Here is a 24,766-nt window from a genome sequence, read left to right on the forward strand (position 1 = left end):
AGTGAGGCACAACTTAGTAAATATGCTTAAAATTTAGATAGAATATATGCATTTATAATACAAATCTTAACTGAAAATATATGTATTCATTTCCTATGACATCTTATGAAACCCTTGAATTGTTGTGGGGAATAAGCTTAGGAAATCCTGAGCCTAATCCAACAATGGGTTGACAAGGCATGAAGAATTAGAAAGTCACAAAATGAACACACCCAAGATTGGGTAAACAAGATTAGGTAACCAAGGTAACCAGGGCAGAGGCCCCAGTATAGTACAAAGACATAGGAATAGGAAATTTCAAGATAAAAATATCCAAGATTAGGTAGACATGATTAGCTATTCAGGGTGGAAGAACCCTCCAATTTAGTACAAGAGCAGAAAGCTGCTTTCACTGGAAGGAAGGACAAAACAAAATAAAGCAGGTAAACAAGGCTGTAGACTGCAGCAGGGCTACATTGCCAGGAGCAGAGCTAATTAGCATAAAAAATGTGCCCTGTTGGTTCTGAGGTAGCGTGCTTGTGTTTCTTGTCCCAGAGGCCAGTTTAGGTAAACAGAGGTGGCGCCTCCTGTCTGCTGTATACAACCTTCCACCCAGTTCCAGGATTTTGTTTTGTATTTACCCAAATCCCTAACACTGCATATCTTCAAAACCCCCTTGACCCCACGCCCATAAATTAATGTTCACGGTTTCATTGTCTCTTTGTGCACACCCATCGCATTTGTAAGCCTTCTGATCCTAATAAAAACAGAGCAAGGACCCTTACTGGGAGCTCTTTTCTCCTCTTGGACATTAGCCTCTCTCGCATTTCAATCCTGCATCCGCTTTCTTGCTGGACAAGAGAGAATTCCAGCCCAAAGTTTGCACCAAATTGTCTAATATTTAAATATTTTGTGAAGCCACAAAATAACTGTGTTACATTTCCATTTGAGATCAGACAGGTATTAGCCCCAGTAGCAGAGTAGAAGACAGCAGCTTTGGGCTTAATAATGAGAGTAGTTTTTAGTAAAACTGACCAGGAAATCTAGTTATGTGACTTTGGACAAGCTTTTAGCTTCTCTAACTATTATCATTAACTTAACCATGGCATGTGATCTGAGGATTGAATAAACTAATACAAGTAAAGAAGGAATCTGGAAAAATGCTACAGGCTATTAACAGGCATGTCATGGAGCAACACCCTAGGTCCTGAAAAGTTATTCTTTTCAAATAAATACTTTTTGGCAACCTTGTTAGATAGCACATCACTGGCTGTAGGGAATACCCCAGGGGGATACTTCACTCTGCTTTCTCATTGACTTTTCTCTTCTTCCAAGGCTAACTCTCCTTGAAGAATAGAATATTACAACAACCACAGGAGCCTGAATATTTAGAGAAGTAATGCCAATGTTGAGGAGGAAGAAATTTCTGTTTTCTCTCCAGAATTCTTCCAGCTGGTTTAGGAGTTAAATTAATGTAAGTCAGAATAACAGGAGAAAAACACCAAAATTTTATTAAATATGCTCAGAACCCCAATATTGAAATTCAGACCTAAAGAAATGACCAGGGCAGACAGTTTTTGTGTATTTTAGATAAAGAGACAAATTATGAGAAACTGACAGACAAAAGAACATGGATATACAAAAGCTTCAACTAGTAGAGAATCATAAGTTTTGGGGGTAGGGTAGTAGATTAGAAAATAGGAACAGACTGTGTTTCTACAGCTTTCTCAGCTTTTGGTCCCTATCTCTGGTGATATGAAGGTGTCTTACTTTTTAGGACAGGGAGGGTATATTTCATATGAGAGTTTTGTTTCCTGCTTTCAGAAGGACAGAGGAGAGTGTGAGTATCCTTGCACTAGCTATTTCTAAAGAAAATTGTTTAACTAATCAATATGCCAAAGTGACACATTTTGGGCCAGCCTACCCGTGGCCTTTATACCAATGTGAAGCACCATAGTATACTGTGAAAACAAATCTACTAAACTAAACTGAGCCTAGATTAGTCCTAGTCAAATCTTTGCCATTATTTTTATTGCATTCCAGACACTGTTTTCTTTTTTAATTTAAATCCAAGTTAGTTAACATATAGTGTAATAATGATTTCAGGAATATAATTTAGTGATTCAAATACCCAGTGCTCATCCCATCAAGTGCCCTATTTAATACTCATCACCCATTTGGCCCATCCTCCCATCCCACACCCCTGTAGCAACTTTTAGTTTGTTCTCTATATTTAAGTATCTCTTCTGGTTTGCCTCCTTCTCTGTTTTTATCTTATTTTTCCTTCCCTTCCTCTATGTTCTTCTGTTTTGTTTCTTAAATTCCACATATGAGTGAATTCATATGATATTTGCCTTTCTCTGATGGACTTGTTTCACCTAGCATAATACATTCTAGTTCCATCCACGTTCTTGGAAATGGAAAGATTTCATTTTTTAGGATAGCTGAGTAAAATTCCATTGTGTGTGTGTGTGTGTGTGTGTGTGTGTGTGTGTGTGTGTGTGTGTTTATGTATGTACCCATATATGCGTATCTGTGTCTGTGTCTTTGTGTGAGTGTAGTATATACACGTATGTACCTCATCTTCTTTATCCATTTGTCAGTTGATGGAAATTTTGGTTCTTTCCAATTTGGCTCTTGCTGATAATGCTGCTATAAACATTAGGGAGCATATGCCCCTTTGAACCAGTATTTTTGTATCCTTTGGATTAATAACTAGTAATGCAAATGCTGGCTCATAAGACAATTCTATCTTTAATATTTTAAGGAACCATCGTACTGTTTTCCAGAGTGGCTACACCAGTAGTTTGCCTTCCCACGAATAGGACAAAAGGGTTTCCCTTTCACCACAACCTCACCAATATTTATTGTTTCATGAGTTGTTATTTATAGCCATTCTGAAAGGTATGAGGTGGTATCTCATTTTGGTTTTGATTTGTATTTCCCTGATGATGGGTGATATTGAGTATCTTTTTATGTGTCCATTACCCATCTGGATATCTTCTTTGGAAAAGTGTCTGTCTATTCATGTCTTCTGCCCATTTCTTTACTGGATTCTTCATTTTTTGGGTGTTGAGTTAGGTAAGTTCTTTGTAGATTTTAGATACTAACCCTTTCTCAGACATATCATTTGCAAATATTTTCTCTCAATTAATTTTGCTAATCCTTTCCTTTGCTTTGCAGAAGCTTTTTATTTTGATGAGGTCCCCGTAGTTCACTTTCACTTTTCCCTTGCCTCCAGAGACATGTCAAGTAAGAAGTTGCTGTGGCCAAGGTCAAAGAGGTTGTTACCTGTCTTCTTCAATAGGATTTTGATGGTTTCCTGACTTACATTTAAGTCTTTCATCCACTTTGAGTTTATTTTTGTATGTGGTATAAGAAAGTAGTCCAGTTTCATTCTTTTGTATGTTGCTGTCTAGTTTTTCCAGCATGATTTGCTAAAAAGACTGTCTTTTTCCCATTGTATATTCTTACCTGCTTTGACAAAGATTAGTTGGCCATACGCTTGTAAGTCCATTTCTGAGTTCACTATTCTGCTCCATTGATGTACGTGTCTGTTTTTGTGCTAGTACCATACTGTCTAGATGATGACAGTTTTGCAATGCAACTTTAAATCTGGAATTCTGATCCCTCTGGCTTTGGTTTTCTTTTTCAACATTACTTTCATTATTCGGTGACTTTCCCACACATTTCTTAATTTTTATAATTTCTATTTTTTCTCATACTTGAACTTAAGGATTTTTATCATGTTATATTAATATTTTAGGAGGTATGACTCACTAATATTAGATAAAAGATGTAAATAAAAGATAATTTTCAGGAAACAATTTTACCATTCTTTCCTGATGATATAATAGTTTGCCTTGAAGAATCTTGAATCAAGTGAAGATGATAAAAACTATATACTCTTGAGACACCTGGGTGGCTCTATAGGTTGAGCATCTGACTTTGGCTCAGGTCGTGATCACATGGTTTGTGGGTTCAGACTGTGCATCAGGCAGTCACTCATGGCTCATAGCCTGAGGCCTGCATCAATTCTGTGTCTCCCTCTCTCTCTCTCTGCACCTCGCTCACTTGTGTTCTCTCTCTCTCTCTCAAAAATAAATAAACATTTTAAAAAATATACAATCTGATTCTTACTCTTTGTGAATTGCTCCTTTTTTCTATAAGGTTTTAGAATTTTCTCTTGGTTTCTGGTATGTTTGAACTTTACTATAATGTGTCCAGTTAGGTTTTTCTCTTGGCACTGTATAGATTCTTTCAGGTAGAGGAGGGCCATTCAGGACAATTACTGCTAAATCCAGTGAGAAATGATAGGTGATCAGAGAGATAAGTGACCTTTAGATTTTGTTGCATTAACGTTACTGGTAACCATGAGAAGGGCTATTTCAGTGGGAGAAATAGAGTTTAAAACTTGATATAGAAAAGAATGAAAGGGGGGACCATAAGCAGCTTGAAAGCAGAGTTGTTTTGTTGTCTTTTTCTTGTATATGTCCCAGGTCCTAGATTAATGCCTCTTCAGAGCACTGAATGATGAATGGAGACAATGGCTTCTATTGAAAAAAAACTTGGTTAAAAATAAAGGTAGAGAATTAAATGTTAGTTCAAAGGAAAAAATATAAGAGCACCTGGGTGGCTCAGTCGGTTAAGTATCTGACTTGGATTCAGGTCATGATCTCGGGATTAGTGGGTTCTAGCTGACACCTCAGAGCCTGGAGCCTGCTTTGGATTCTGTGTCTCCCTCTCTCTCTCTGTTCCTCTATTGCTTGTACTCTGTCTCTCTCTTTCTCAGGAATAAATAAACATTTTTAAAAATTTTACAAATGTAGTTTGTTTTTTGTTTGGTTAAAGGCAATGCTCTTAACAGGAAAAATGGAAGGGAGAAGATATGACTTAGCAGTAAAATTTCTTAATTATTATTTTTTAAATAGTTTATTGTCAAATTAGTTTCCATTCAACACCCAGAGCTCATCCCCACAAGTGTCCTCCTCCATCACCACCACCTCTTTCCCCCCCTCCCCCTTCCCCTTCAACCCTCAGTTCGTTTTCAGTATTCAATAGTCTCTCAGGTTTTGCATCCCTCTCTCTCCCCAACTCTCTTTCCCTCTTCCCCTCCCCCTGATCCTCCATTAGGTTTCTCCTGTTCTCCTATTAGACCTATGAGTGCAAGCATATGGTATCTGTCCTTCTCTGCCTGACTTAATTTCGCTTAGCATGACACCCTCGAGGTCCATCCACCTTGCTACAAATGGCCATATTTCATTATTTCTCATTGCCATGTAGTACTCCCCAAAGGCAAGGGAAATGAAAGCAAAAGTGAACTATTGGGACCTCATCAAGATAAAAAGCTTCTGCATTGCAAAGGAAACAACCAAGAAAACTAATAGGCAACTGACAGAATGGGAAAAGATAGTTGCAAACAACATATCAGATAAATGAACACACCAAACTCCACACCCAAAGAGCAAATAACCCAGTGAAGAAATGGGCAGAAGACATAAACAGACACTTCTCCAAAGAGGACATCCAGATGGCCTACAGGCACATGAAACGATGCTCAACATCACTCATCATCAGGGAAACACAAATCAAAACCACACAAAGGAGTAAATTCTTTAGAACCTAGGAAAGAGTGGGATCCAGAGGCAAAGTGAAATGGTGAACAGCTATCTGAAATGAGAAGTCATCATAAGGGGAGGAAGGTAGGGAGCTTAGGTACAGAATAATGCCTATAAATAAATTTGCTGGTACAAAAATGAAACAGAGAGAGCTCTTTTTATTGCCCTCATTGTTTCTCATTTTATAGTTTCAAAAATAGATTAATCAAGATCATAGGGCAGAGGGATGGATAGTGGGTGTGGAAAATGGAATAGTAGAATACCAGTAGTTTGAGATGGAGGGCTTTCATTTTTTCCATTTCCAGAAAATATTTGCCCTTATTCTTCAATCTTGTTTTTTTAACCTAATTTTGATTGCTCTACTTTTTTCCAAGATCTGTATTACTAATTGCTCCATTTCTATATTCCATACTCCTTAATATTCTCTATTACTTTATCCTGCTTTTACGTTTTCTCTAGGTATATGCATATTCCTAGAGAATAGATAGATAGATAGATAGATAGATAGATAGATAGATAGATAGATAGATAATTTTTTTTCTGGGAACTTGACTTATTCAGATCTTTTAATTATTGAACTGGCCCTTCTTCTGTATTCATTCCCTTAGCTTCTTTACGTCATTATTATATTTTTCATGCCTAATATATGTGCTTTTTTCTTTAGTAGGTGTTCTCATTTTGTATTACTAATGTATTCCCTTACCTTTTAAATAACAGGTAATTTTTCTTGGCCCCTCTGTTATAATATGTTATTTCTTGTGGGATATGCTGGAGCTGATTCCTGAGGAAACACACCCTAAGTCTCTGGAACTTGAGTACAGTTTTCCTAGAGCAAGCTCTTAAGAACAACAGGTGGAGATGTGAGGAAAATGGGACTGACTAGAGGGGAAATTGATGCCCTAATTTGAGGCCAGAGAGACTGGAACATCATGCCTTCCTCCAGGAATAGGCACTGGGTTTGGGCTGCCTGTGGCGAGGGGTTGTAACTTTGGCCAAGGAGACTCTATGGCCAAGAGCAAATTCCTCAGAGGGACTCCACGAGAAACGGTAGGCCTCCAGCCCTCCTAGCTGCGAGGGGAATGAGGACCTCAGTTCTGTACGGGGCCTGGGGGTGCACCACAACATACAGCACGGTATTGCTACTTCTTTTTAAATATGTGTGTTCCCTTAAAACATGTCTTTCTAATTTTTCCTGTGGGCTCTTAAGAATTAAAATTATTAGCTACTTTTTCAGGCAATGATTAGCAGAGAAACCAGACAACTTTTATCTGAGTCAACTCAACAGATAATTTGACCCTCTATTTATGACAAAAACCACTCCTCAGAATTCATCCATCTTCCTGTCCTCCACATGCCATGTCCCAGTGAGAGGCAGCACAGCGGAGACGGTGCTTTACCAAGTATCATTTCCCGCCCCCCCTGGGTATTTGTCAGTCCTGTTCTAAGAATTTGTCAGTTGGTTCTATTCTGGATGTTTGTCAATGAGTCTTACTTAGATACCTACAAGTCAATTAGGTCCTGGACATTTGTCAATAGGTCTTGTGCTATTTTCCCCAGCTCAAGATGTACTTTCATATTACTATGGGGACACACAGACTCATACCTAGATTTCAAGAAAAGAAGACAGATTGTTTTCAGGGCCTGCTAGCAAAGGGAGATTGGTGATCCCATAGGTTTGCTTCTGTTTGATCATCTACCTATTGGACTAAGCTGCCTTTTTATTTTCAAGTCAATAACTCATTCACAGTTCAAAACACCCCCAATTTTCCCATGTTTTTCTTTTACTCTACTTTCTTCTCTATTCTTGGGCATTGATCACAGTTATCATAATCCAAGATTTACAAACCACCACAACTTCTAGGAATTTATAGCACAGAAATGCTAAAGCATGCAGAAAATGCAAACATACACAGGAATATCCTTGGCAGCATTGTTTATACTGGAAAATTATTTGAAACAACATAAATGTCTACCCTGTAAGGGACTAATTGTTACAATCCATATGTGGCCACTTAAAAGAGAAGGGGATAGTTGGGTATATACTAACAGAAGATACAGAAGAAACATTGACAGAGATAAAACCAGCAGTGAACAAATCTTCAGCAAATGACCATTTGTGTGGAGAATTCCAGAAGAAAGAAAGCCAGGGATTAGGAAACAGGAAATGGTGAGGCTTGTTTTCAGTACATGGTGTCTTTGGAGTATTATACAACAGACACAATGTAATACCCCCACACACATATCCATTTACTTCATAATGAGTCAAACAATTAAACATTAAAAACAAGTAATTCTATAAAATAATGCCAATGAAATGGCTTGTAATTGATGCCTAAATTCCTACCTAAATTAATATCACAGATATAATAATAAATCAATATTCTGAAATGTGCAATTCTACAGTCTTAGTGCATTAATTGTTTTGACTTTCGAGAGAAGGTTCATTTTCCAACATACTGAATGATACATTTATAGTTTGGGGATTTATGATTTCCAAATCTGTCTCATTAACTAACACTGAGTGCTTTAGGCACTGGAAGAACTGGTTTAATACACTCATTTTATATGCGTAGGCACATTTTTAGATTCAATTAATGTTGGAAATGTGAACTGAATTTCTGTGTTAAAAAGCTTTTTTAAAATGCAAAGAGTTATTGAGATTTGCTTTAAAATTAGTAAATACCCAAGAAAATTAGCATTTATATGACATTTTGTGCCATTAAGGAGATTTGCAAATATCAACCTCCTAATCTTTTTGAAGCTTCTTTCCAGTTCCAATTGCAGAAAATATTAGTAAGATGAGTTTATAAAAACAGAAAAGCAAACAAGAGTTTCTATGTATCTATACCAATTTATTTAAGCATGGATAATATTTTTTTAATGTTTTATTTTATGTTTGATACAGAGAGAGACAGAGCATGAGAGGGGGAGGGGCAGAGAGAGAAGGAGACACAGCCGGAAGCAGGCTCCAGGCTCTGAGCTAGCTGTCAGCACAGAGCCTGACTCGGGGCTTGAACCCACAAACGTGAGATCTCACCTGAGCCAAAGCTGTAGGCTTAACCGACTGAGCCACCCAGGTGCCCGAAGCATGGATAATATTTGAAGGTTAGTCATAAAAATGTTGTTTTGCTATTTAATTTTGTCTTTTTTTGTTTCATACACTATTGAATGGATTCACTTTACACATTTATGAATATCTTATTTAGTTACACACTTATTAATATTATGAGGTTCAGTTATGTGAAGATGTAGAATATCTAACTGCAGTTTCTTTTCTATCATAAATACTCCACAGCCATTATTCAGTGGATGAGAAGTATACTGGCCACAACACAAACATTAGTGAAACATTTTGCATTGTGAATATCTTTATCAGTGGTCCTGAATTTGTCCTAATTAAAATTCAGAGGTCTGTTATTTCCTTATTTCCTACAACAGAAATTAGAGATAAGCTAGGTTCAAATAGAAATGTAATGGCTTAGTGGGAGGAGATCAAGGATTCTTGTACCTAAAACTGGGTCATATACTTCTAAAGAACTTAATGTACTAATTTCTTAGCAAAACAGAAAATTTTATGCCACACATTATTATCAAATCTAAGACATATACCCCCATTACTTCTCTCTCTCTTTCTCTGTAATTTTTTCACAAACCTGAGATGTATTTTCAGGTTTTGAAACATCTTTTGGAAACCACTTTATTTTGATATGTGATAAGCTGGACAATTTTACAAATGTCAACAGAAGTAAACACCATCACAATGAAGAGACTAAACCACCTCCAAATTTTGTCATGTCTTGATTACTTTGAATAAAGCTGTTATTAATATTCACATACAAGACTTTGTATAGACATAATGCTTCCATTTTTCTTCAGAAATATCCAGGAGTAGCATGGATGAGTCCTGTGATTGATGTATGATTTTCCTAAGGCTGCTGGAACCTAGCACCATAGAATCAATGCCTTAAAACAACAAAAGTTATTCTCTCATGCTTTCAGGACAGAAGTCCAACAAAGTCAAGTTGGACAGTCTTGATTATTGTAGATTTATACTTGAATTCTTCAATTAACATAATTTCTTCCATTTTTTTATCTTTTATTCAAAGTTGTTATGGCTATTCTAGGTCTTCTGCATTTATATGGATTTTAAAATCAGCTTCTCAATGTCTGCGGAACATGCTGTTGACATTTTGATTGGTATGACACTGAAAATATGTCCATTTGAGGAGAACTGATGTCTTAACAATATTGTCTTTTCCCCTAAGTACAAGGAACTCACCATTTAATCAATTATCCTTTACTTTCTGTTAGCAATGTGTTAAATTTTTCAGTCTACAGGTCTTGAACTTTTGTCAGATTAGGTTAAATATTTAATAATAATGTAAATAGTGTTATTTTTAAATTTATTTTTCTTCTGGATTCTTCTAAAACATGGAAATATAATTGCATTTTGCATAGTAATCTTTAGACTGTAAACTTCCTAAAACACTTTTTAGTTTATTGAGTAGCTTTTTCATAGAATCCAAAACTGTGCATTCCTGTTATTGATACTTAATCTTATTCTTTTATGGTCAGAAGACATATTTTGTACAGCCTGAATCTGTTTAAATTGATTAAGATTTGTTTTATGGGCAAAAATATTGCCTTTCTTGGGAAAAGTTCTTAAACACTTGAGAGGAAACTGCATTCTACCCCGTTGGTGTATTGTTCCATCAGTTGGTGAGTAATGCTATTCAAGTCCTCTACATTGTTACTTAGTTTTTTAATGTTTTCTATCAATTATTGGAAAATGCTATTGAAAACTATTATTGAAAATTTATCTATTCTTAAAGTTCTGTTTGATTGTGTTTCATAATTTTTAAAGCTCTGTCATTGACTATACATGCTATGCTTCTTCTTATATTATGAATGACCACCAATATCCTTGACAACATTTTTGCTCAGAAATAAACTTTATTCAATTTATTTATATTCATATTTCATATTGATATCGGCCCTCTGCCTCTATTTTGATTCATGGTGACATTGTATATATTTCATTCTTCACTTTAATTTATATATGTCTTAATATTTTAAATGGGTTTCATATAGGAAGAAATTAATTGTTGGATCTTACTTTGATCCAGTCTGAACATCTATGGTATTTTTTAGTTGGAATATTTACATAATTTACATTCAGTATCATTATTTATAATTGAATGTTTAAATCTATTTTCTCCTTTTTTGCTTGTTTAGTTTGTTCTGTTTCCTTTTTTGTTAGTTTTACGCTTTCTTTTGGATTAAGTATTTAAAAATAAATTTTTATGTCTTTATTTTATTTTGAGACAAAGAGACAGAAAGTGAGCAAGGAAGGGGCAGGGAGAGAGAGAGAGACACAGAATCTGAAGCAGGCTCCAGGCTCTGAGCTGTCAGCACAGAGCCTGATGCGGGGCTCGAACCCACAAACTGTGAGATCATGACCTGAGCCGAAATCAGGCACTTAACCAAGTGAGCCACCCGGGCGCCCCTGGAGTATTTTTTTTATAAGTTTCTTAATGTCTTTTTTTTTTTTTTTTTTTTTTTGCTTATTTACTACAATTCTTTTTGTGTTATTTTAGAAGTTTTTAAGATTTACCTTGCACACATTTAACTTATTACCATATGCACTCAATGATATTATGTCACTTCATAATACAGCCTACCAAAGCACACTTTCCCTTCTCCTCATTTGGCCTATCTGTTTTTATTGCCATAGGCGTTTTGCTTATTTATATCACAAATCTCACACTATACTGTTATCCTATTTTGCTTTAAACTGATAATTATCCTTTATACAGCTTTAAATACTCATTTTTATCCAAGTAATTACTATTTGGGTTGCTTATTATTCCTTTGTGTGGAACCAGATTTCCATAAAATACCATTTTCTTCTGTGTAAATGGCTTCTTTTAGTTACTTAATGAAATGCAATTCTATGATGAAATCTTTTGTTTTCATGCCTGAAAAAGTCTTATTAATTCACTTTTTTTTTTCATGGATATTCTGTTGGGCACAAAATCTTAAATTGACTGTTTTTGTCTAGTGTTCATTGCTTTACAGATATGCTCCAATACCTTTTGTTTTATACCTTTTTTTTGTTTTAAGTGATACTCTAACTGTCATTTTTATCCTTTTTTTTTTTCTTTTGGTATAATGTGTTTTTCTCCCTCTGGTTACTTTAAGATTTTTATTGCTTTTCAAGCAACGTGAGTATGGTTTGCTTTGCTGTATAGTTTTTCTCCATATTTGTTGGGTTTATATTGCATTGAGCTTCTTGAATCTGTGGGTTTTTATCCTTTATCAATTTGGAAAAATATTAGTCATCACTTTTTCAAATATATTTTCTGTTTCTTTCTCTTTCTATCTCCGTTTTGAAACCCCATGTATACAAATATTACATTTTCTTGATATTTCCACAACACACTGGTACTGTTTATTTTTCCAGAATGTTTCCCTCATTTTGGATAGATTCTATTACTCTGTCTTCATGTTTACTACCCTTTCCTTATACAATGACTAATCTTTTAATGCTATGGACACAAATGAACAAGACGTTTTCTTTTTTAATTTTAAAGAAACACAGAGAACTTTATATGAGCCCAAGTTAGGACAGCTGTCCAGGATATACAAACTGCACAGAAGGGAGTACACCGGGAAAGAAATATTTGGTGCAGGGTTACATGCATTTTTTACATTAAGAGTTGCAAAACATCATGACAAAAGACAGTCTAATGATTACAGACCTTATCATAAGCTTTTAGTGCATGCAGGAATGCATGGGTCCAATCTTATGGAAACGAGGCTAGTGTTACTCTTATCTGTATGTTTGGAATGCTGCTATTTAGGTTATTTGTTAGTGAGGCAGATGTACAAGATTATGCTCAGAGCAGAAATAGAGCCCATGCTTGGTCTTTTATGTAACTGCTACGTGTGAACTAACATTATTTCCTCTAACTTCTTCAACATGTGAAGCAGGTAGAATAATTCTTTAAATTAACCTTTCAATTATTTCTATTACATGTGTCATTTCTTCACCATTTTCTATTGACTGATTTCTGTTCCTATTGATTGTGTTTTCTAGCTTCTTTGCATGCTTAGCAGTCTTTGCTTGGATCACAGATATTGTCGATTTAAATTTTTGGTGGTGTTTGGTGTTTTCGTATTTCCATAAATACTCTTGATGATTTGACTTGTATCTTTTGTACAACTCATGAGTTAAAAATGGTTTTTATATTGTTAAGGGTTGGTATAAAATAAGAGACTACAGGTAGCCCTCAAAACATGAAATATGTGCTGGCTGGCCCTGTAGACGAGAGGTTTGCTGAGCCTTGTTCTACCTGTTGCACTACAAATTTGAGGTTTTCCGCGATGGCTGGAAGGACCACAGTTTTTTGTTTTACCCATATATTCTTTCAGAACTGAAAAGGAAAAAAAAACAACAAACAAACAAACAAACAAACAAACCTCAGCTCAAAGTAACTCAGGATCTTTTTGGGGGGCACAAAGACCATATTTCATGGACTGTTATTAGTGCCACAATAACTTTTTCCTTCTAGTTCTCTAAACTGTTTTTGCAATTTTTTAATAATATTAGCAAAGACACTCAGACCCTGGTAAACAGGCATACTTTTCTTGTGGCGGATGTTATGGGGTGCTTATAAAGTTTCTTCCTCACTGAAATTCTCAACATAGGATTTTGGCATATATGTTTTACAATACTAAGACATTCACTTTCTGCTCCCTATTTGCTAAGAAGTTTTATTGTAAGTATTTATTGAACTTTATCAACTACTTTCTCAGCATCTATTTGATATTTTCCTCTTTGACATATTAGTGTGGTGATTACAGTGATTCCTTTTTTTTTTTTCTTTCTTGTTCTTGAAAGCCTAACTTTCAAATGGGGCTTGATTAAGAGGGAGTCATGCTAAGTGAAACAAGTCAGGCGGAGAAGGACAGATACCATATGTTTTCACTCATAGGTCTAACAGGAGAAACCTAACAGAGGACCACAGGGAAAGATAGTTGAAGAGAGGAAGGGAGGCAAATCATGAGAGACTCTTAAATACAGAAAACAAACTGAGGGCTGAAGGAAAAGGGGGAAAGGGGAAGGAGGTGATGGTCATGGAGGAGGGCACTGGGTGTTATATGGAAACCACTTAACAAACTATAAATTAAAAAAATTTTTGTAAAAAAAAAAAAGATTGGGTACAAGTCATGACACCTAGGATTGGTGGAAACAGCAAGGCCAGGACTTTGATACGATGAATTCTGTAAGTTTTAGAGAACAAATCATCTATTGACGCTGTCCATTGAAGAGTTTGTGGATCTTTCCTTAAATCCCTGCTATGAATAATTAAACAATTTGCTTGAGCCACACAATTCCTGACAAGAACTGTGACTGAAGGCAGTCTAATAGCAAAAGCATGTTAATAGAAAGTGTAAGATGTGGCTTTGATATTTAGTGTCCAGGCTGAGTGTGAGAGTAGAAGGTTTTGGTTCTCAGAGTTATTCCCATAGTAATGTCTTCCCATGTCAGTATGCTTTTAGATTTTTTCAGAGTATATTAATCCTACTACTCCTTATGTCTGATCATTACACTGTACAGAAGATCTTAATTCGCTCAGTAATGTTATCTTTCATCTTGTCTCTGCAGACCTAGACCTCTGTCTGGCCTGTCGTCAGAGCCACACAAGGAGGACCTCTAGACCGAAGCACGCAGAGGTTATGTTTCCGATGCAGGTCACCTAACGCACTTGTAGGTGATCTGCACACGCTTGTTCCTGATCACACTGATCACATAGGAGTTCCGGTGGTGACCTAGTTTCTGAACGCCTCGGCATGTCACAGGTGTCTCCAGATGATTCCCTATCTCTCACTTTCATTTCACACACTTATTCCTTGATTTGCTCTTTTAATCTCTGGGGTTCCATCCACTATTTGTGCTCCTTCATTGTATTCCATATATATCTACTATGTCCATTAAATTCCATTAGCATTTTACACATATGTCTTTTCCCCTAATTTTCTAGATCCTGAGGCTTATTTCACACTTTGAACAACACTCCAGTACTGTTTCAAGGAAGACATTATCAGCTAAATCAAGAAAATTTTTTTTAGGTAGAGGAGAAACTTTTTCATGAACTTTGAGGTTTGGTGATTTTAGATGCTATTTAAATGAAATATTTGGTTTAATAAAATTTTCAACTGTTTGATAAGTCACACTATTTTGTCAATAAAAATTAGGTATAAATATGACTGTTTACTTGTTCAGTCTTCACACCATCTACTTAACAAAATCCAAAAACACATTGTTGGGGTTTTTAATCCATCCTTCTAAATTGGTCTGAAATGTACTTAAATGTTTTACTTTTATGGGGACGACAGGAAAAAAACTCTTCCTGGTATTCTGTGTCAAGGACATGCTCATTTATAAAGTTATCAGAGTTTATAGAACTCACGCAGCCCAGCCCATTTGCTCCCCGTTGCAGCTTGATGAAGGCCAAGAGAGGGTCCCATGACCCTCTTCATGTGACAATTCTAGATACAAATGAAACTCTGCAACTAAGAGATTAAGCATTTTGCCTTAATCCCCACAATAAATCATTTATAAAGGTAGGACTTTGTACTTAAATACTTGTTTTATAAAAATTTAAATACTGTACAGGATTAAGACCATACACTCTTCCCATTGGAGAAATGTTTTCCAAACTTCAAGAATTTCTTTTCACAGGTAAAGAAATAAAAATAAAAAATATAATCTATTTATCAGGATTTACATTATTCTGACTTGAGAGGCTAACGCATTGATTAGAGAAGAAAACATAATTTTTCTTTGTTACTTAATGGCTACATTAAAATCCTAAATTTTGAGCAATGCCTCCAATTCTGCAAAATTGCAAAAAATAAAACAATTAAATTCTTTAATCCACTGCTAAGCCAGAATGTAAGAAGATATCTCAAGCTCTACCATTGTTTACTATTGCTCAGATATTTTAGTGTCTTCACTTCTAATTGCTATCGCTTTATTCAGAGCACATCCCTCACTTACGCCCTCATACGATCAGCACGGCATTTTCCCTGGAATGTGCTGGGTTACATTAAAAAGCAATGATAACAACTATGTGATAAATATTTGACACTTTATTATCCTGTATTCATAGCATTTATCTAAAACGCTGCTATAAAAAATACATGCCTCTCATAGTATACCACTTACGGTTTAAAAGGAGTATCCATTTGTCCTACTGCCCACACATTATTCATAACACTTCCATGCACGCTATTCTGTAACTATGACAGGAAGGTATGCACGACCATAAATGACTCTGGATGCTTAAAAACATTTCTGTAGAAGTTAACCCACTTAACTTTTTGTCCTTGAAAAGTTGTAAATGAATCATGAGAGTAGGATTGATTATCTGTAGTTTGTGTGGATTATTATACAGAAATGGCATCCACTGGCAACATGAAAATGAAGACGTGGAATTAAGACTGCCAGCAGTGACTGTGAAGATAGGTGTCTTCCAGAAGACACCTCACTGGTGTCACTGCAGATTTCTAGTAAGAAAGCTCTGGGGACAGTTTCCCATGGCATTTGAGACTGAGGAAGTAATCGCCATTCTGTGAACTTGACCCACCATTACTGCTGTGGTCTCCTCCAGGCTAACTCTGCAGGTCCTAGGACACAGAAAACCATCCATGCAGGACATGAAGAAGGCACCCAGGATCACGCCTCATGTAATTTTGACAATTTGGGGCCTGGTGGAAAGCGGAAATTGTGTTTCAGAGAGGCAAAAGGGGAACAAAATTATTTTCACTTCACCAAATGCAATCACACTTTTCCTCTTACTCTACTGCCCCACTGGTGGTGCTGGACAGAGGCCGAGAGGGAAGGAGGAGGGAGCAGGCAGCTTTGGGGAGACAGAGAGTGTGGGGTACCGCATCCCAGGGGACTCTGCGGCTGCTCGGAAGCAAAGATAGAGTTAAAGCTTTATTTCTTCTCTGTCCCCCACCCGACTGAACTAATTCTGCTTCCCCAAGCATTTACTCAATTTCAAAGTTGTGACTCAGCTACCAAAGGGAATGGACCCAAGGACACTTTAAATCAAGTTTATTGCTTCAATTTTTAATTTTATACTCTAATAACATTATCTTTTACTTGGAGAGGTAAATATCTTATTGATTCTCTTAAACAACTTTACACCTTTAGTTTACTTCACCTGTGTCTACAGAGGAGTGTGGGACATGATGTGATTATAAATCAGGACATACGTGCCTGGATGAAACAGTCTGTGCTCAGTTGTGTTTTACATGAAATAAGTTAAAGTAATCGATTTTTCCATGAGCTCCTCTAAAATCTTCATTAACAAAGTTCCAGATATGAAGTATGTCAGTGTCAATAAAAACTCAGTTTACAGAGTACCAATTCTATTGTAACCAATTACTGAGAACGTCTTTGGGGCGTCTTGTCTGAGACCACAGGGTTATCCGTGCCTCTCATGCTGATCGGGCATGCTGCTCTCTGAACTGCAAGATAAATTTCACCCAGGAGAGGCCGTCACTCTGAAAAAGTTGACCTGAGTCTCATCTGACTACTCTCCAGGCTCACTTCTCTCTGGCCACCGTGACTGCTTTTTCCTGGAAAAGTCAGTTTCTACCATTGCACCTCATTTTCTTTCTTCCTGGGAAACATTTCTTTTTACTTGTCATACATGTACCCTTATTTTAAATTCAGATATAATTTTAACTAATATCTCAGGAGTGTCTACAGGGCTGTCCAAAAATGCGCAAGCTGAATCTCTGTTAAAAGCTACTTACATAATACTTACGAACTTTCTTATTTATTTTACTATGTCTCCCATCATCGCAGAAGTGTATTTGTCTTATATTTCCAACAAGACTGTCACTTTATTTAACTGTGATGTTTCTGGATCTTAGTCATTCATGGATTTCTCCAGACTTATTTTCTACAGTTTGGAATCTAGAACATGATCCTGCTCTTTGCAATCTCTTCATTCTTATCCATGTCTTTATGAAAGCTGTCCTATTCTTGCCTGAGCTCATCTCTTTTTTGCAATGTTTTTAAAAATGGGCACCAGGTGCCACACCCATGGAGACACTCTTTCTAATGACTTTTCTAGACTCTGACCTTAGTAAATGTGTCAGTTGACTGTTCATTAGTTTGCACAAAAATTATCTAGTGTTTCCATTCTACATAATATGGATCTGCTACTTTCCACTCTGTCATGGATAGTCTTTTTCTATCAACTGGACAACCCCCAAGACAATGCTATATACTTTGGGGTTTTGTGATAGCAACATGCCTGTCCAGATATAAATTCCTATATCAGCTAAAGTAGACCACATGTTCTATCACATCCCAGACTGGCAACAGTTTAAGTGTTCATTTCATGCTCACGTGACCCTGCAGTACAAACATGTTGCAAGGATGCTGCACTGGTGTGGTGACCAGCCTCACAGAAAGTGTCCATGACTTCCTGGAGGCATTCTGGTTCTCCTGGATCTCAATGTCTAAAGGTCAGATGGAGAAAGAGTAGGATGGGAGATGCAGGGGCCTTGTGGGAAGTCCGGCGTGTTACCGCCTCAGTCAGGTCCTGAGGCACGGCTGCATGCTGGAGATGGAAGAGCCTGAAGTCTCTGCTCTTCTGACCTCTGACTTTTTCCAATAGAAAAAATATGTACATTGTGAGTCAATGTTTGTGGGGTTTATTTATGAAGTGTTACAGTGTGCTTTAGTGCTGTGGTGACCCTCTCCTGCCAAAGATGTAACGTATAACTTGTACCCCTGGTGTTTTTAATCTGCATAAAATTTTACATGTTTGCTCAGCAAATATCTGAGAACATATTGGTTTATAGTTTTCCTTTCATTATATATTATCACAATGATCTTATAAAGGTGCTTGGAGTGTGCCAATGATAGCTAGGGATTACTTACAGAGATGTTGTAGGATTTCCAACCTAATGTGACCATGGGGTTGCAATTGAATCTGAACTTGTGCGTTTATGAGTTGGTCTTTTGGAAGCAAAGTTATTTCAAAAGTAACAGAACTTGAAAAGCAAACCTTGTAAATTTCAATATTAAATTTTTTATATCTATGTGATTATTTTGATATTGCCAGCACCAAACTGAGTTAACTTTTCAATAGTTTGTTTTAAGAAATTCAAGGATATTGCACCGCTGCTATAATGATTATTTTTTAATTTTTAAATGTTTTCACTTATTTTTGAGAGAGCAAAAGAGAGACAGAGAAAGACAGAGCATGAGTTAGGGAAGGGAAGAGAGAGAGAGGGAAACACAGAATCTGAAGCAGGCTCCAGGCTCTGAGCTGTCAGCACAGAGCCCAAGGGAGATCAAACTTACGAACCATTAGATCATGATGTAAGCCAAAGTCAGATGGTTAAACGACTGAGCCACCCAGGAGCCCAATATAATGATTATTTTTGTGTTTTCTTGGACTTCTGTACAACTGAAGCCGAATCAAAACATTTTCAGAAAGAATTCTACATTTGAAAGTTATACTTTTGCTATATTTTAGGCTATTTAATTACACAATAATTACACAAAACACAAGGAGAAGAGTATTTGGTTCATTTATTAACTTTCCATAGTGAATAGGCTCATCCCTGGAACAATGAAGTAGGGTTTTATGTGATCCATCTGTATGTTGAAAAATACAGCTATAGGATGAAAAATAGAAGTAAATTTGGTAAAAGGAAGTATTCAATGATTCTGAATAGGAGGAAGAAAAGAATGACAGCATGATTCTTATTTTTCTTAAAAATAAGTGTTTTCTAGATTTAAATAGGAAAAGACACAAATCGGAAAGGACAAATCAAGAAAAGAATTTTAAGTAACATCTTGGGAACAAGTGTTCGACACTTTACATCCTTTCATCATTACTTTTTTCTGAAGTGTCTGAGGATTTTACTTATGTTACACATGCTACATTTTACACAAAATATCTTTCCTCATTAGTGTTCAGTTACTGAGATGGTAAAATGAGCCTGAATATTTTGGGAGTAGATTCAGGAAATTTAGACTAAAGATTACTCAGAAGAATATGTTAACAAATCAAAATGAATATGTTAACAGGCAGCATTTTAATTCAAAAATGTTTTGCCACGGCAATATGTAATGCAATAAATAGAAGTTACTGAAAAAATATAAAACTGAAGTGAAAGAGACAAGGAATCGATCAGGAAGCTTTCAAATGAAAGCCTGTTAAACAATTGTAGACCCCCAGGCAGAGTAACAAATTACTGGCCGTAGTTACTGATAAAGCCCTCGTTCCCATCACTAAGGCACCATGAGCAACATCTTGTCTCCTGACAGGCTCCTTGTTACCAGCATTCATTTGGTTCACGCGGTATGCACAACATTAGAGTCAATGTTTGATAGCTAATATTCTCCACAAAAAAGGAGTCAGGGATTCTCCACAGAAAAAGAGTCAGACTAGGCTGTTTGTGGCCAAAAGTGGCAACATGATTTTCAAAATAGGAGAAAATGATTACAAATATAGAGAACACATTTATCAGTGGCAAGATGGGTGAGCAATGCTGGTTCAGGGTGTGATGGTTTGGTTGGGAAACAAGTATGAGTTTCTAATATTTGGGTAAATTAAGCAATCTAAATAATGCAGAATCACTATTGTGTTATTTATTGGGCAGCTACTGGTATAGAAAAAGCTAAGCAAGCTATGCGCATAAATAAAAAGCTACAATATTCTTCTTATGAGTATATTAACTTATCATAATTTATTGTATTTTAGGCATGAATTTCAACCTTTTTCATTAACTATACCCCTAAAATCATGTATGTGAATCTTGCCTTTTTCCTGTTGAGTAGCGGCTTACGTAAAAGTGAATTACTGGAATCCATCAGTTCTTAACCAGTTTTGACTATTATAGATTACCATGTGATTAATTTCCTACACTATTTCAAGAGATTTTAACTTCAAACTTGCCTCAAACTTTGTCTCTTCCTCTTCACATTCTCCTTTCTAAACAAATCTTCTCGGCATTGAACATAGGGGGGGAATGTACCTGTTACCTTTACATGCGATATAGTCTTGTCATTGAAAAAGGACAAATTTAAAGGCAAATCCAAACAATAAATTTTTATTATTTATGGAATTATTATTACCTTATATAAATGTTCCTTTACTTTCAGCATAGATGATGAAATTAATGGAACAACATTTTTACTTATATTTTTAATACCAAAACCACATATTTAAATAGCATCATATTTCTAAGTGTGTACAGTCAAACGTCTTTCTGCTTAACCAAAGTTTGCAAAAATAAAGTCCAACAAACCAAACAAATTAATAACAATTAATTATGCCATATTAACACAGATATTTTTATTCTATTATTTTTCCTACTAAAAACCTTAGGAAACTGCATATATTGTATATGTCTAGCCAATTTTTTTTTTACTAACCAACTCTCTACTTGTTTGTTCCTTTTCTTATTGCTCTAGTGAATAACTCTAACATGCTTTTTACACTCAGGGGCCCTTCGTATTTCTCTAGCGTAGACACTGGAATGTTACCACATTCTTCTAAATCACCTTTCAAAGTGATGTGCTAATTTTCACAAGAAGCATTCATTTTCTCCATCACCAAAACTTAATATTGTTAAACCATTCTTTTATGTTAACAATAGAGGAGAAAAGTTAACTCGTTAGAATTTTAATATCTAATATCCTTTTGTATAATGAAATCAAGGAATTTTTATTATAGTATCAGCCACTTTAGAGCCACTTTTGTGAATTGCTTCACCATAACACTTTCCTAACATTCAATTTATTTTTATTAATTGCTTCTAATATACTTAAAATGCTATACAACAAACTATTGTTTTGTTTATGTGATTGTTTTGCTGTATTCATTTGTCTTTAATGCATGTGTCTATGTGTGTTCTGTGTGTGTGTTTGTGTGTGTGTATAGTTTATGTAATATATTTAGTATGTGAGTATGTGGTTTATTTAAATTTTTCAACATAGTTTTATAAGTAACAAATTTACTTATTCCCAAATGATTTATTGGAGAATATAATTCTACCTTTTTGAAGAGATTGTAATTCTTGTTGTTTTAACAAGATAGGGTTGTTATTTAATTCACCATACCCATCTTTATTTAACTTTGAATTCAAATTATCCAGAATGAGATGAAGTATTTGACTTCATAATCCTTGTGGAATCAACGCTAAGAACAAATACAACTGTGAAGTAATAATAATAATTCTTTACAGAAATCACATTTTGGTAGTGGCATTGACATATTTATTTTAATTCTTTGATGTATGAATTTGAGGGATAAATCAAATTTAGTAATTATCTTATTGTTATCGCCATAGTTTTCCAGAAGAAAGTAGCGGAAGGTGTCAACTGAAAGTGGGTGAGGTTATGTAAAAACCCTGGAGCCCTAAGTTGGAACCACAAGTGTCATTATGAACTCATGATGTAAAATACGGCAAATACACATACACAGAAGACTTTTACTGGGATGAGAGGGAAAAGTTTATTGCACATCAATGTTTATGCCAAGAATAACTGAAAAAAAATGAATAAAAGACAAAAATGTTTGCAAAGGTCCAAGATCTGCTGAAGCAATAAGTGCTAAAGGGCCAAAAATCTACAACAACACAAAGGCTGCTGAGGCCAGACCACAGCCTTGCCCTGCTTTTCCCAAAGGGCGTTTGCTGATACTGATCACAGCTACTCAGTTGAGTATCCAGATTTGCACTAGTTTGTTCCAAGAGGCAGTCACTGCTGGGGACAAGAAATGAGCAAAGATATTGGCCATCTCTAGAAGCTAGAAAGACAAAGATTAGGACCTAGGCTTTTCTTCTGAGACATTTGTCACATTCTGTATATTCTGAAAAGCAGATCTAAAAGCTTTAGGGGTTTGGGGTTAGAGTTTAGGGCTCCAAGGGGAGGGGCCATATGAGGGGCAAGAGGAGTAAATCAGCCTGGACTGAAATCAACTCAGATGTGGAACATTTCTAAGGTTGACTTGACCCAAAATGGAGTACCTGCCAATCACAGTGTGGAACAGATCCACACTTTTGATTCCCAGATCCACACTGTTAGACAGCACAGTGTAAATCAGGCAATGTTTGCACAATATGGATGCCTTAGGAACCTGCCTCACAGTCAGCTGGGCTTCTAGCCTCCCCCAGGCCTATTTTAAAGTATTCAGTCACTGGGCCTGTATCCTTGCCAACTAGAACAACTTCAGAACTGAAGATTTCCACAAAGCTCCCTGATTTCTCAGCCTTGTTATACACCATGAATTGAGCACTCCAAAGTCTGTTTTGACCAATATGCACAAGTTTCTTTCTTACGAGAGTGTTCCTTCCTAAGAAACTCTCTTGCACCTCTTACTTCATCAATTTGGCCCAAGCACAGACTCCAAGGTTTGGGTCTTGTGGTCCTAGAACCCAGAAACAGTATGCAGTGAGGGGCCATCCCTGTTCGGGAAGAATGCATAGTTTTTCATTGTTGTTGGTATTGGTTAAAAATGTTAGCAGCTGTCTTTACCATCTTGGGTAATAGAATACTATAGACTCAGTGGCTTAGCAACAACAGAAATTTATTTCTCACACTTCTGGAATCTTGGAGGTCCAAAATCAAGGCATGAACAAGCTTACAGATTTGGCATCTGGGGAGAAGCCACTTCCTGATTTATAGTTGACTGTCTTTTTGCTGTGTCCTTGTATGGCAGAAAGGACAAGGGAGCTCTCTGGGGCCTCTTTTATAAGGCACTAGTTCCATTCGTGAAGGTGGAGGCATAGGCCACATGTTAATGCATTCATTCAGGACTTTATCTAATATTATCTACAAGCTGTGTTTGCTGTTCTGGAATTATTGTGGTATTGGAAGTGTTTTAAAGCAATGCAAATGTTTCAAAGTAGCTGAAGATAGCTGTCTTCTAAAACTATGAATTTTAGAACTGAAAGAATATTGAAATTTCAACAAATACCTTCATCATAGCCAACATCAAATGAGGGTATGTTCTGGATTGTGCCAGTGAAGAAGGGCATGTCCTCTTGCTCTGTTGGAATAGCTTGCATCAAAGTCCTCTCAGTACAAAGAATAAGAAAAAAATAAGACAAAATGCAAATAAAATAATAAATATGTCTTAGTTATCAGAAATATTGAGAATAAACTTAGAAACAGCTGTGTTTAACATGTTATAAAAGATAGATTACCACATGAAGAATGTAATAATTAGAGACTCACAAGATGGATTTCACAGCAGAATGAATGCAGCAGGGGAGGAAATGAATTGGAAGATAGGTAGTAAACATGTTTCCAACAAAATCTTTTAGATTTCTTCAGTTATTACCAACACGGTGAGTACAATTTAAGAAAAATTAACTGAGATTGTGTGTTTGTATATTTTACTTTCTTCCAAAGCATACATATTTATCTCTATCTTTCTAAATCATTCCAACTTTTTTCAAAAAGTGAAAGGTATACATAATCTTAAAAATAATTATTTGAATATATCTCTATGTACTATATATACCTTTCTTATTTTAAAGAATAATTTCATACCAAAAATATAATATAATACAAATTCAAGTTTGGCCTCAGGTCCATATGTAAAAAGGCAAATTTTTCATCTAACTACTCCATTTAGTGATTTAGTAAATGTTGTGTGTGTGTGTGTGTGTGTGTGTGTGTGTGTTTAAGAGATCTTTGTTTCCAGTCAAACTACGTTTATCTCAGTTTGAACTATACTCACCCACACTATTTGAATAACTTGCATCATTTCTCAGAAGTCTCCTTTTCTCTGTGTAGATTGTTTCCATTTACTTTCAGTTTCTGTTCAACTTTTTATTCAAGTATTTGTTTCCTATTTTTAATCAAATTTGGCCCTCTGAGCTTTCACTCATCTCTGTGACTTAGGTCAGGTTGTGTCTTGTCAGCTTTGGTCACTAAAACAGAGTACCATAGACTGGGAGGCTTAAACAACAATGTTCGTTTCTTATAGTTCCGGGGAGAGGGGGGAGTCCAAAAGCAAAAGCAAGGTAACAACAAGGCAAAATTCATTCAGAAACCTCTTCACCTGGAATGTAAGTGGCTACTATCTTTCGTTTTTCTGCTTGTTGGGAGAGAG

This window comes from Suricata suricatta, chromosome 15 (assembly GCF_006229205.1).
Source record: "Suricata suricatta isolate VVHF042 chromosome 15, meerkat_22Aug2017_6uvM2_HiC, whole genome shotgun sequence".
Taxonomy (NCBI): domain Eukaryota; kingdom Metazoa; phylum Chordata; class Mammalia; order Carnivora; family Herpestidae; genus Suricata; species Suricata suricatta.